The sequence below is a fragment of the Mytilus californianus genome, unplaced genomic scaffold (assembly GCF_021869535.1).
Source record: "Mytilus californianus isolate M0D057914Y unplaced genomic scaffold, xbMytCali1.0.p SCAF_3, whole genome shotgun sequence".
NCBI lineage: Eukaryota > Metazoa > Mollusca > Bivalvia > Mytilida > Mytilidae > Mytilus > Mytilus californianus.
In genome coordinates this window covers 82,174,997-82,190,012 of record NW_026262679.1, presented here as the reverse complement: position 1 = coordinate 82,190,012, position 15,016 = coordinate 82,174,997, and positions in this window count along the sequence as shown.

Genomic DNA, 15,016 nt, shown 5'->3' with positions numbered 1-15,016 from the left:
GTCTACGGTTACATTGTGTTATTGGTACGTTAATGCACTTCAATGTATACTGGGACTAGTAATATGTATAAAACTTTTGTTTGAATTTTAACAATATTTCATACAATTTTTTTATTTTTTTATTTACAATGGCAGTTTCTACGCATCCAGTATGTTGTTTTGGGTCCATGTTTCAGTCCGACGCATTTTTGGTGAAACCACTCTAGGCAGCCATCACAAACGAGTGATGCAGCAATGTGCACGTCAGTTTTGCAGACGTTACAATTCCACTCTGCAATATCCCTTTTTGAAGTTATAGAAACTTTCAATGTCTTCCATGCTTCAGGTGAAAAACATTTTTCTTAACATCGAACCATAAACTATATTTTTCGCCTTTGGCACTACTAAACTGTAGTAGTATCTCGAAGAACATTAAAACAATACTTAAAACTATTTAAACACTTGTTACGGTGCTTTTTGTCCGCTTTTGCTTTTTTGTCCGATAATTTTGCTTTGTCCGACACTTTTGCTTTTTGTCCGACACTTTTGCTTTTTGTCCGTTGCTTTTTGTCCGTTTTGCTTTTTGTCCGATAATTTTGCTTTTTGTCCGACACTTTTGCTTTTTGTCCGTTGCTTTTGGTCTGTTTTGCTTTTTGTCCGCTGAATTTGCTTTATGTCCGATGTAAAAATGTGTATATTTTTTGCAGGTTTCACTTTGAACGTCGAAACACCATGCTCTTTTTGGAGTTAAATACAGGCCATACTCACTTTATAAATGATTTGTACATGAAATATTCGTTTCTTTCACTAAATATAAGAAGATGTGGTATGAGTGCCAATGAAACAACTCTCCATCTAGTATGATCAATATGTTCTGAATTTACCGCTAACTAACGTTTAAAATGATTCATTGGAAAAGTTTTAGAAGATCGTTATTATGAGCATTTATAACTTTGACATACACTTTAGTTTCGCCTGAGAAGAGCGCAACATAATGCAAAATATAGGTATGCAAGTCCGACGTCATTATCTTTTGGTATATATTTCTTTTATTTCAGATGTGAAGAAGATCCGAATGCTTCAAATTTTGCATACTAAAGCTTTATGTTTCAATAATATAATTTTCAATTGTCCTTGATTTAATTTTCGTTGTTTCGTTTGTGTATAGGCTGATTTCAGTGTGTACATGTCCGACCGGTAGGTTTCAACTAACTGTTTGTCAATGTTCTATTTTTATGGTTCGGTTTTTTTTCTGATGCTTTTTCAGCAATGGGTCAATTACAATTAGCGTATGCAGGGCTTGTTATTTTTACTAGAATATTGAACGGGGTTCATCTAACATTGACCTTATTTTCGTGTGCTATTGGTCGATGCTTATTTTTCATGAGATTTTGGTGGTTTTTTTTAATAATCTCATAGTAGACCAAGTATATTTTCTGAAATGATTGTAATGTGAACATACTATTCGCAAATAGTATGTCTGAAATTTAATACATTTTTTTGGTTTATTTGTTTGTCTTAATGAGTGTGGTATCTTAGATAATAAATACAATAGGTGGACAATATTAGTTGTATTGGATGATTGCAATATACATGATATATAGATGTCTAATTGCATGAACTTTTTTGAGCATATATAAATATGTCAATGTGCATGTTAGTTGATTTATTCAATTATACAGTTGTTGCAAGTTTTAGATATTGCATAGAACGTCTGATAAAACTGCTAGATGCAAAACGCACAGACATAGTGCAATTTCCTACGTTTTATGAGGTAAACAATGCTGAATATCTTTTCGTGCATACATTTTTGCATAAAAATACCTTAAGCAATAATAAATAACTACATATTGAATTACTACATACCATCAAATATTCCATAGAACTCAGAATAAACGCAATGTCATACTAAATAAGTTTTCTCTTACTGTATCGTTCGTATAATATCACTTAATGTGTCATCCTATTTTTTTAAGTTAAAATAAAATATGCAGGAACCTTGGCTTCATATTTTAATGCTTATATTCTTATCGTGCTGACAATTTCAAAAAAGGCAAATGTTTAGAAAATTACAAACTTTTTGTGTTTCTAAATGCTTGTAAGTACTGACTTTGGTATTATTGAATTTTGTATTTCACCAGAAATACTACCACACTTTATTCTCAAATGATCGTTCACAAGGACTAAACTTCAGATTGGTGCTTTTTGTGGTTTTTCGTGAAGATAAGAGTGTCAAACACATAAGTCAAAATTTGAATGAAATTCATATGGGTGGGTATAGACTTTCAGATGCTTATAATAACCAGATTGACAAATCAATCGGATTTTGGCATCATGGTAGAAAGACTGTAATGTTGGAGGAAATTAAGCATAACCTTTATACCTTAAACATAAAAAAAACATAATTTAAGAAAGCAAACCACCAGTTAATATTAAGAATTATCTCTTTCATCTTTACATCTCCACATTAAAGAAACTGTATTACTTATTAACGATGGCTATAACTTACATGTTCATTGCATAAACATATTCTTTAGCCTTAGGGTAACTGGTTTATATCTATTAAGATAACCTCCCTTTATTTTTTCATGAATTTCTGATATAACATTGAGAAGTAAATGAACTTTATTTTTTGAAAAAGCGACGGGCGTATCATGCACTCGTGGCGCAGCTGTTTATTTATTATTGGAAAGATTGACTTCAAATTTGAAACCAAGCAAGATAATAACATATATTTAATAATTTTTTCGAAACAAAATCGAAAAATAATATTTTAAGGATAAAAAAAACTTGACATGACCAACATCGATTAATGTCCTGACCAATATAAAAATGCTAAATACATTTTTGGGAAGTTTGCTATAGCAATATTTTCCTAAGGCGTCGTTCTCAAACTTCCGGTGACAGACTATCGCAAATGTTCTGCTCCAAGATAATGTAGTACTAGTGTTTGATTACTGATTCTAGGAAGATGCTTTTGAAATTTTGAGTCCTTTTGAAAAGATTACAGCTTGAATAAAAAAGGTGAATTTAACTTCATTTTGAAAATGAGTATCACAAACACTACTTCGCGGAATTTCCATGCGCTGAAGAGAAAATCAAAAGATATCTACGCGAGACATCGTTTAATTCATGAATATTTCACGAATGAACATTTTCCCGCGCAATTTTTACTACGTACGATATTTACAAATGTTTATTATTAAATATAAAGTAAAAGCCCGAGTGTATCGAAAGAATCCCGTATGACTGACAATTTACTGAATTTTTTACATGTTTTATATTTTGACCAAGCCGTGGGATAATTGACAAGTGATAAAAGTTTGATTGAACAATTATAGACATGTGACAGAAATACTCGATAATCATATGGTTTATGTCACACGCCAAGGACGAGTAAAGGTAAATATCGGCTATGATAGAAAAGTGCATGTTTTTGTCAAAACATCGATCGGAATTCCGCTATTCAAATACTAGCTGTTTCACATTCCAATGTGGATTTAAGGACCTTCACTCGTCCAGCATGCTCAGTCACGTGGATCAAACTGACAGCTGAAAAACGTTGACTCAACGACAGTTCGTACATATCACAGCCTCCTCAGTGTTACGATTAACAATTACATTTGTACACAAATCGTTACAAAGATAAGGCAGACAAGTCAGCTTCTACTTAGAATAACTCAGTGTATCAAGACAAGTGCTGTAGCAATTATTTACATGATTAAATAAAATCTGTCCATGTAATAGAAAAATGACTTTCTTACTCTTAGTGCTAGTCCAAATAATTATGACGAATCAAAAATCTCCACAATGTTATTGCCTCAATGCTAAATTTCACAGCATCAACTATAAAATGTGTTACAGGGTTATAAGCACCTCTATGAATCTAGTGTATATAAACTTTTTATTCCTGTCGTCATACTGCTATTGTTATGTCCCCACCCGCACCGTATTAAGTTTTACCCTTTTTCTTCTGTAAGTATGTACGTCCCTTACTTGTACATACGTCCGTACATCCAAAATTGGTTTCTGTTCTCTAACTTTAGTTTTCCTAAACCAAATTGTATGAAACTTATACGCAATGCTTATTTCCACAAAACACAGGTCAAGTTGAATTTTGGTGGCGTCGATTTTACAATTCTAGAGTTATGCTCCTTAACAATTGGAAAAGTTGCTTGATTTTTTTGTATACGATCTCTAACTTTAGTTTGTCTCAACCAAATGTTATGAATCTTGTACACAATGCTCATTATCACAAAACACTGATTAAAATTGAGTTTTGGTGGCGTCAGATTTACTGTTCTAGAGTTATGCCCCTTTACAAATTTAAAAATTGCTGATTTTTGTCAAGCCGTTGACTTTTGTCGAAAAAGCGAGACATAGCGATCCTTCAGAAGCTTTTTTTTATGATCATACGATAGTATCCAGAAGTAAATTTTGTAAAAAAAAAATCCATTTTTTCAGTATTTTACTTATAAATGGACTTAGTTTTTCTGCCAGGATACATTACATTCACTCTGTGGCTAAAGTTTTTAAAATTTTAATAACTTTCTTAAACTATCTTGGATTTGTACCAAACTTTGACAGAAGCTTGTTTATGATCAAAAGCTAGTATCTAGAAGGAAATTTAGTTAAAATTTTGTTCTTGTTTTTCCGTATTTTACTTATTAATGGACTTAGCTTTTCTTCCAGTTAACATTACATACAGTCTGCAGTTAAATATTTTAAAACATTTATTAGATTCATAAACTATCCTAAATTTTTACCAAACTTGGACAGAAGCTTCTTACAATCAAAAGATAGTATTGAGAGGAATATTTTTATTATTTTTTTCCTCATTTTTATTGAGCCTGCGATTAACAGCAAAAGTAGGCGAAACACCAGGTTCCACGGAACACTTACAATTTTTTTTCAATTCCGTGCTCTAACTTTAGTGTGCCTCAACCAAATGTTACAAAACTTATACACAATACTTTTAACCACAAAACCAAAATTTTGGTGCCGTCATTTTACTGTTATGGTTAAGGTTATGCCCAGTTACAAATGGAAAAAAATACTATAAAATCACAGGCCCTAGATATGGCATTGGCACATAAAGAAATTAACAGAGCTTATTGTATATTTGATTATTTTAGATCTACAGTTTAAGGTTGCAATAGAAAATATAAAATTTTATATGACAAACATATGAAAAAAAGTGATTTTTGATAATTGCTGAAAAGAAAATGGTTTAGTTAAAAAAATCAAAGCTGTGATTAAATACATATTTGAAATAATACACATCTATAACCTATTTGAAATAATACACATCTTCAGTTGCAAACTTCCAAGAGGTGCCATCCAGCACTTTTATTATTATGGGTATGATTGACTTCTTGACCAAGTCGAATTATAAAGTTTTTTTTATACTTATCATAAACATTGGAAAGCAAAATTTCAAAGATAATAACAAATTGACCTGACCAGCTTCAACCTATTCTTCTTCTTCTTCTTCTTCTTCTTCTTCTTCTTCTTCTTCTTCTTCTTCTTCTTCTTCTTCTTCTTCCAGTAAGCCGCCACCGTCAACTGGTTGACTATCCTGCCACATTTTTGGAGTGTGCGCATGAAAACAATTTTAAATTTAATAACAAAAACAAAAACTGGGTGAAATTTATATACAGGTGAAAATAAAAACATGTCATTTAATTTACTGACGGAGCTGAGCCTTGAAAGATTCAGGACTCGGGGCAGAGACCTTACAGTTGGGAAAGGTGTTCCACTCTCTGATTGTTCTAAGATAGGGTAGTCCATTCTAGATGTTCAAGCATGTTACTAACAGATGAAGTGTTGTGATATCTGTTAGTAACATACCTTGCTGCCCTTCTTTGAACCATTTCCAATCTATAAATATCATTTTGTTGGTACGGGTCCCATACTGCACTGGCATATTCCAATGTTGGTCTGACAAGGGACACATATGCTTTTTCCTTTATAGACTTGTTGGAGATGTTTAAGTTCCTTTTAAGGAAACTGATGGTATTATTTGCTTTGGAGCAGATGTTGCTTATATGTTTACCCCATTTTAGATCTGATGCAATGGTACATCCCAGGTATTTCGCTGATGTGACGTGTTCAAGGTTATGGCCATGTAGTGTGTAACTGTATTTAGCTGGAGTTTGCTTTTTGGAGATGATGAGTACGTTACCTTGATCAGGATGGAACTTCATGAGCCATTTCGATTCCCATTCAGCTAGTTTGTCAAGGTCCTTTTGAAGGTTTGCTGAATCTATATCGGATGAGATTGTGACATACGCAATATTGTCATCAGCAAACAGTCGTACAGTTGATTGAATCCCCTGGGGCATGTCATTTATATAGAACAGGAAAAGACTAGGTCCCAGGACGGATCCTTGGGTAACGCCGGACTCCACAGGTATGGAGGGTGATGTTTCTCCCTCCACCACTACTGACTGTGTTCTATCACTGAGGAAGTTCTTTATCCACTCATTTGTTTTACCAATTATCCCATAATGATTCAGTTTGTGGATGAGAAGGCTATTACTAACCTTATCGAATGCCTTGGAGAAATACATTATGAGACAACCTGTTTGTTTTCCTAGATCTAAGTTGCCAGTTACGTCATCGATAAATTCAATTAGTTGTGACTCACATGATAGGCCCCTCTGAAAGCCGTGTTGTAGTGGATACATGATGTTTTGTGCATCAGCATGAGACATAATGTGACTAGTTACAATATGCTCCAATAATTTGCATGATATACAGGTGAGTGAAACTGGTCTATAATTAATTGGATCGTATTTCTTACCTTTCTTATACACTGGACAGATGTTAGCTGATTTCCAAATACTTGGCACTTCCCCTGTAAGATATGAGCGGCGGAATATAGTTGTCAGTATTGGAGCTATATTTGATGCAAGTTCTTTAAGGACTCGAGGTGTTATGTTGTCTGGTCCAGCTGCTTTGTTTGGATTTAGGTTTTTCAGAAGTTTGTTCACACCATTATCTGTTATATTGATGTCGGAGATGTTTTGAAAGTTTCCAGACATATTACACTGCTTTTGGAATTCTTGGTTTGATATGTTGGTTTTGTCTGAAAAGGCTTTCTGAAATTGTCCGTTGAGTATATCTGCTTTTTCAGTTGGTTCTGAGTGTAGAGTTCCATTATATTTTAAGGGTGGTATTTTACTCCCATCTGACCTCTTGTGCTTTATGAAGGTCCAGAATCTCTTCATGCAGTTTGATTTTTCTTGCGGTTTATTCAGGTCTGGTGGTGAGACTATACTGTCGATGTAGTTCCAGTAAGCTTTCCTGATTTCTCTCTGTGTACAACGTTTTAGTTCTTTGAATTTGTCTGTGTCCCCTCCATTTCCAGATTTTTTCATTCTCTTATACCAGCTATCCCTCTTTCTTATTAGACGTTTGATGTCGGTTGTACTCCAGGGACTACCATCCTTCTTTCTAGCGGTCTTTTTTGGTACAATTTTACCTATGCTTTCTTCTAATTTAAAAGTGTGTCCACAGTGCATTTACCCCCTCTTTCTGTTCATTCATTGAGGTAATATCTTTATGTAGGTTATTTAGGTCAACTTTCATATTTTCCCAATTTGCCTTCCTGTATAATGGTATAATCCTCGGTTTTTGGATAGATAATCCGGGGGTTGAGATTTACTTCTGCGAAAACGATGTCATGGTCAGAAAGTCCGGGTAAGGTTGCAACTCTCATGAAGCTATCTGGATGATTTGTTACCACAAGGTCTAGTGAATTTGGTCCTTTAGTAGGCTTGTTTACAAGTTGTCCCATGCCATTATCATCCAATATGTCAGCAAACTTTTTGTGATTTGCAACACATTGAGTGTGCAGCTTTATTTCTTTGCTAGACCAGTCCCAGCCTGGTAGGTTGAAGTCACCAGCCGAGATGATAAAAGCATTTCTTATTTTTGCTAGCTCTATCAATGCTTATTCCATATTCAGTATATCCCTTTTCGTTTGATGTTTTAGGGTTGTAATAACTGGAGAGACAGACGGTTTTGTGCCCAATAATCTCCATCTTGCACCAAACAATCTCACAGTCGGTTAGCAGTTCTGGTACTGATGATGTAATGTATGCGTCATTGACGGCTATGAGTACTCCCCCTCCACTTAAGTTCCGGTCATTTCTATATATATTATATCCGTCTGGAAAATATTGTGTATCTTTTATTGATGCATCTAGCCAGGTCTCAGTTCCAAAAATAATGTCTGGCTTTGTGCTTTCAATAAGATTTATCAGTTCACCTTGTTTGTTTCTTATTGACTGGAAGTTGATATTTAATACCCGAATAGTTTTAGGATTTGAATCATCTTGCTCCTTTTTCTTTTTTGTTTTCCTCTCTGGCGTTGAAGTATGTAGTGGTTTTATGACACCAGGTGTTAGACTGTTGATGGATATATTTGATAGTATGCTAAATTGATTTGAGGTGCTGAAAACTAAAGAATAGCAGAAGGTGGAGTAATTTGGACAATTACACATAATGCAATCCCATGCAATGGCTGAGTCATTTACATGTTGTTCTAAGTATGACTTGGTTTGCATAGACTGACAACTGACGTGGTACCATTGATTGGATGTATCACAAACGATACCTCTTTCTTGCCATGTTACTGGTTGGTCGCATGTGCCACATGGATATACAGTTCCACTTGTGTTTGAACATTCAGGTCCAGGGTTCATATTTACATCATTTGATATCAAGATTAGTATCATTGAGATGTATGTTAGGTTGTTTATCATTTTGCGATCATACTAATCTTCTCTCATTCATTATTTAATATTTCAGTTCTGATGTTGTCAATGATGGTGAAATGGTTTACACACTCTGGATTGTAGTTGTTTATAACCTATTCACTTTAATACACAAACATAAACGTTTTAAGTTCTTACCGTATATTATCTTTGAAATAATATTTATCCTATTCATAAAACACAACATCCAAAGCAAATAAATATTGTTAAATAAAAAGATAGGGGAAATATAAGTACAGGTTGCTGACTGTGAGTATTGCTTACCCCTCCTTTCATAACCCTATTTGTTAATTTGATTAAGTGCAAGTAATGAAACTAATTACTGAATTATTAAACCCAATTAAATAAATTTGAATAATGTATGTAGCAGTTTCATATCGGTCAGGACATTAGTCAGTACAAAGTCGAAGTTGGTCAGGTCAAGTTTTCTAACTCTTAGAGTTATTTTTTTTAATTCTTTTTCTTGTAATAATTAAATAAATGTTGTCATCTTGCTTGGTTCCTAATCCTTTTAAGAATAAAAAAGTAATTAGCATTTTCCTATCGGTCAGGACAATCGTCAGGACATTGTCAGGACATTAGTGTAACCCTATTTATTATTAAAGACGTAAAAGCCCGGGTGTATCGAAAGTATCCGATAAAACTGACATTACTGGTTACGCAACATGTTTATATTTTGACCAGGCCGGCGGCTAATTAACAAGTGATAATAGTTTGATTGAACAACAAACAGTTGACAGGATATTAAATACTCGGTAATCATATGGCTTCTGTCTATGTCACACGCCAAGGATGAGTAATTTGATAGAAAAGTGCATTGGTTTTGTCAAAACATCGATCGAAAGGTTTTGATGCCAAAAAACATTTAAAAACTTTCAACAAAGAAATACATTCCAATACGGATATAAGGACCTTCAGCATGCTCAAGTGGATCCAAACTGACAGCAGAAAAACATTGACTGAACGACTTTTCACAGCCTCCTTTGGATTAACAACTACACAAATTGTTACAAGGATAAGGATTACTTAAGTACAGTCAAGTGTATTAAAAGCAGCCAAGTCAGCTTCTACTTCTTAAAATAACCCAGTGTGCCAAGACAAGTGATGTAGAAATTATTAAATAACATTTGTCCATGTAATATAGACAGTGCTTTGCCTAATATATTTTAAAGTGTTTAAAACAATGAGTCTCAAGTTTTCAAGCAAAATGACTTTCTTAATGCTTAAAATCTAAAAACCAAACATAACTTTTTTTATTGTTTGTTTGTTTATTTATTACGTATATAAATATGTTTAGCAATTTTTTTTTATCTATGTATCTATGCCTATGACATTGCATACTGATAAAACAGATGGAGGCATGAATAAAACGCTAGACTTAAATTTTCTGTAAGTATACTCAAAGAAAAGGTTAAATCATAGAATCTGAAAAGATTATGATAGTTGACTTTATCCAATTTGTGCCCGTATCATAAAGTTTATGCTTTAAACTTTGGGTTATCAAACTAACTAGGCAGTTGCATTATGGTCTTTGGACGTGTCATATTCCAAAGTCGGAACACTTTGACCTTGTCTTTGTCCTTTGATAACTATGATAGTAAAACCTTGTACAATTCGTGTCTGTGTCATATCTTTTGTACTTTAAAATTTTGGTTAACCTAGCGAGGAAGACATATAATTAATTATAGGTCACCATACAGTCGTCAACAATGATAAAAAAACTCGTACCATATAGTAAGCTATAAAAGGCCCTGTTATGAAAAATGAGGAACAATTCAAACAAGAAAAATAACGGCTTAATTAGTAACAATACAATTTACTAAAAACAAATATGAAGGACCTAAATCAATAAAAATACTAAAATCACAGGCCCTTGACATGGGATGTGCACATACAGAAATTAACAGAACTTTCTGTATATTTGATTATTTTAATCTACAGTTTAAGGTTGCGATAGAAAATATCAAAATTTTACATGCCAAACATATGAAAAAAAAGTGATTTTTGATAATTGCTGATGAGACAATGGTTTAGTAAAAAACATCAAAGCTGTGATTAAATACATATTTGAAATAATACACATCTACAACCTATTTTAAATATTAAACATCTACCATTGCAAACTTTCCACAGGTGCTATCCAGCACTTTGATTTTTTAAATTGGGACCAAATTACATAATTATGAGGGACCTGATGGGTTATTTTCGTTCTTCGTGATCGGCGCATTTTCGCTATCGTGATCCGTTTTTCTACAGATTTTTTTTTTTTTTATATTTTCGTGATCCGTGATCATGGAAATTTATTTTCTGTGAATCGTGATTGACAAAAAAATCAACTCGTGAATCGTGATCAGATCCCCCCCCCCCATCAGGCCCCTAAATTATGCAATCTGATTAAAATACAGATCCTGTGTCCATACTTCACTTACAAGCTTGTAGGTGAAGGTTGGACACATAATCTATATTTAAATCAGATTGTAACCTTTGAATTATATGATTAAGCAGACACTTTATTATATAACATATACCAAAATTCAATACACAATTATTGACCTTAATTATATATGTTAGATGTTTGATATATAGAATGATAGATTGAATTATTTACCTTTTACTTTTTATTTACACTTCATAGAATTATTCTGTAAATAGTGTCTCGAAGATAAATGAATGAGGATTAAATAGTGTATAAGGTATTTGTATATTTGAATACAGGAACTTTTAATTTTTTTTGTAATTTTGTAATGAAAAATGAACCAAAATTTTGGTCCTTGGTTTGTTGCAGAACTACAATGATAAACTTCTTTAGACGAATCTTTATTTGGTAATTGTTTTCTTCATTTAGTGACCCACTGACATTAACACACTTATATCTTATTTTATCTACTGAAAAATTCTTGAACGATAAAAAGTGAAACAAGTTAAATTCGAAGTGAACTGTGATAAAAGAGGGACAAAAGGTACCAGAGGGACAGTCAAACTCATAGATCGAAAACAAACTGACAACGCCATGGCCAAAAATAAAAAGACAAACAGACAAATAATAGTATAGATGACACAACATAGAAAACTAAAGACTAAGCAACACGAATGGTAAGTGATGTCGGACATTTCCAAACTTCAAATGATTTGGTGAAGGCTTACTCGAGTTATCGCCTTAAAACCCCAAATTTGGCTGTTTTAGGTTTAGCAAGGGGCATAATGAGGAAAGTCGAACGTAAGATCTATCAAATTGGAACTGGATCTTTTTTTAGTTCTCCCTAACAATATTTCTTAATGTTGTGTAGGCCTACTCAAGTTATTGTCTAAAAAACCAAAAGTGTGGCTTTTTCCACATTATCAAGGGACATATCCCTGAAATGATACTGAAGTTATCGTCTGGTAACCAACACACTTGGCTGCTTTGCTCTGTACACCATGCACAATTCCCCTGGAAATTGTACAAGTGGGCAGCTCATATGTGAATGTAAAGTAATGAAGCCTAGATCATCAAACAATTGTAAAACTTTGCATGCTTATGCACGTAAAATAATGCAACAGGTTCGTCATACAATTGTAAAACTGTGCATGCGTTTATATTTATGTAATGCACAGTTTTACCATAGTTTGTTGAACTGGGCATGCATTGTTTTACAATTTTAATACGATATGTACACCATGCACAACTCCCCAGGAAATTGTACAAGTGAGCAGTTCATATATACACATGCGAAGTTTTGAAGCCTAGATTATCAAACAATTGTAAAACTGTACATGCTTATGCACATTAAGTAATGCAGCCAGGTTCGTCATACAATTGTATAACTGTGCGTGGTTTGATATTTATGTAACGCCCAGTTGTATTATAGATTGTTCAACTGTGCATGCAGTTTTCGTGTTTTACTGTCCACCACATAAATACGACCCTTAAGCATTGTTCCAGATATGGGTTTTGTATTTGTTTCATCTGAGTTAGAAAGCAGTGAAGGAATCAAATCTTTTAGAATCTCAAGAAAAATGCCATCACATATTACGGTACTTGGCGTTCGTCCACCTCTAGGGCACTGAAAAGAACAATTCCAGTTGATATATATATGTCTTGCGAAGCTATTCTAAGACAGTCTAAAGACATTAAACTTAGACAGTGGATTTTTCCTCCATCATTAAATGTAAATAACTACAAAAATCCATAACAAAAAAAATGTTTGTTCAGATTTAATAACAAGACCATCATATGACTTGAAACAGCTACACGATCCAACAGTAGGCCGGAAATAGAGTTTTTACAACCAACCAACCTTGCCCTTTCGGATCTCTCAAATCCCATGTATTGCCATGTATGCATTTTTACCGTCTTCTTTAGGAGGAATTAAATCTATGGTGAAGGTTGTACTTCCGGATTCATATCTGTCCAAAGTATTTCTCATTTTCTCTGATAAGGGAAAAGGTATTTTGTTCTCTGAAATGCAACTGAATGATTTAGTAGAATCTTTTCTATGGACGTCGTCGATATTAAAGTCTATGTCTTTTTCTGTACACCAAAGTTTGTAAGTTCGCATGTGACTGCATATGCCTGAAAATTAGACTTGTAAGTTCTACATCTAATTCTCTGGACTGACGATCTGTCTCCTTTGGTTTAAGTCCCATACCATTCGCCATCATGTATTCCAACTATTAATGGGTCTAAAGACAATTGGTCCACTGTTATATATTCCTCGATGTCGTCTTAATCGATCAAAGTATCGCCAAGGCCAAGGGCACTAGCTGCTGTAGCGTGTATGCATTCTTCATCATGTTGAAATGATGGGTGGTTTTTCACATTTCTGTTAAGCCGTCGCAGTCGTTTTCTTTTTAACGTGCCATCAATACACATACAACTGAACAGATGAAACGGTTTTCCATCACTGTAATTTTTTATGCTTCCAGGTGTACCTGAATTAAATCGTTTCAGAATTATGCAAACAATTGTAAAACTGTGCACTTGAATTAAATCATTGCACTATGATAGAAAAAAAAATTGTAAAACTGTGCACTTGAATGAACAAATTGTAGAGTTATGCAAATAATTGTTAAACTGTGTACTTGAGAAAAATCATTGCAGAATTATGTAAAATTGTGTCCTTGAATTAAGTCAATGCAGAATTATGAAAGTAGTTATAAACTGTGCACTTGAATTAAATCATTGTATGATTATGCAAATAATTGTAAAACTGTGTATTTGAATCTAAATCGTTGCATACTCATACAAGAAATTTAACTTCTATTAATTATGTAATAGGAATTATGTAACATTTTGCTGATGGTGTTAAGCTCAAATAAAACTTCCGATATATGTCTATTTTGAGCATGCCCAGTTCTACAATTATTTGTACCATTTGTACCTGCATTTGGTGCACGGTAAAATTGGTACCGTTAATGTTATTTTCAAGGGGGGTATCTCTGGGAAAACAAAAGTGTAATTGGGCAAAATTCGAACTTGATCTCTGCTGAAACTTAACGTGAGGGTACCCAAATTGCACATATTTTGACAGTTTTTTCACCTGCGTTTATTTATGATCCAGACAAAAAATTTCAATTCTGTTTTTATTTTGTAGATGTATCCTTATTTACTATATATTTCCACCAATTTAGTTTTGAATCCATATTGAATCATAGAAAAATGGGTTTGAACCGACCTCCAAACGATTACAGAATCATGTAATGGGCAGTACCCAAATTTCATCCATGCTTAAATCAACATCTATAAAAATCGAATAGCTGGAGTTTTGTTTTTATATCTCAAAATATTTAGAACAATTTGACAATAGTCCATGCTTACTTTTCATTTTTTTAAGAAATGGATGTCTGTAACATATTTTAATTGCTCATTTTTAAAAGTTGTATTTTCGTGGACGTTGCATGGCGACGTTTCCGTATATTTTACTTTTTCAAGTGAATACTTCAACTGTTGATATATACCGTGAACGTTTTGTGTGTATCTAAATATATTTACCTATGTTGAAAGACGTGAATAATGTTAAATCATGAGCATGCAAATTGTTAAGTCTCTAAGAAAACTTGTAAGATTTCTGTTGCTAGTTTTGCTAAATGGGTGCAATTTGGGAACTCAGTACAATTTGGGTACTGTGACGTTATACATGAAAATATATTGGTTCCAGATGAGTATTCCCTAATGATATTTCCCAACTTCAAATGATTTCGTGGAGACTTCTCGAGTTAACATCAGGAAATCAAAATCGTAACGAGAGTAAAACTATATAGTAGATTACCCCTTC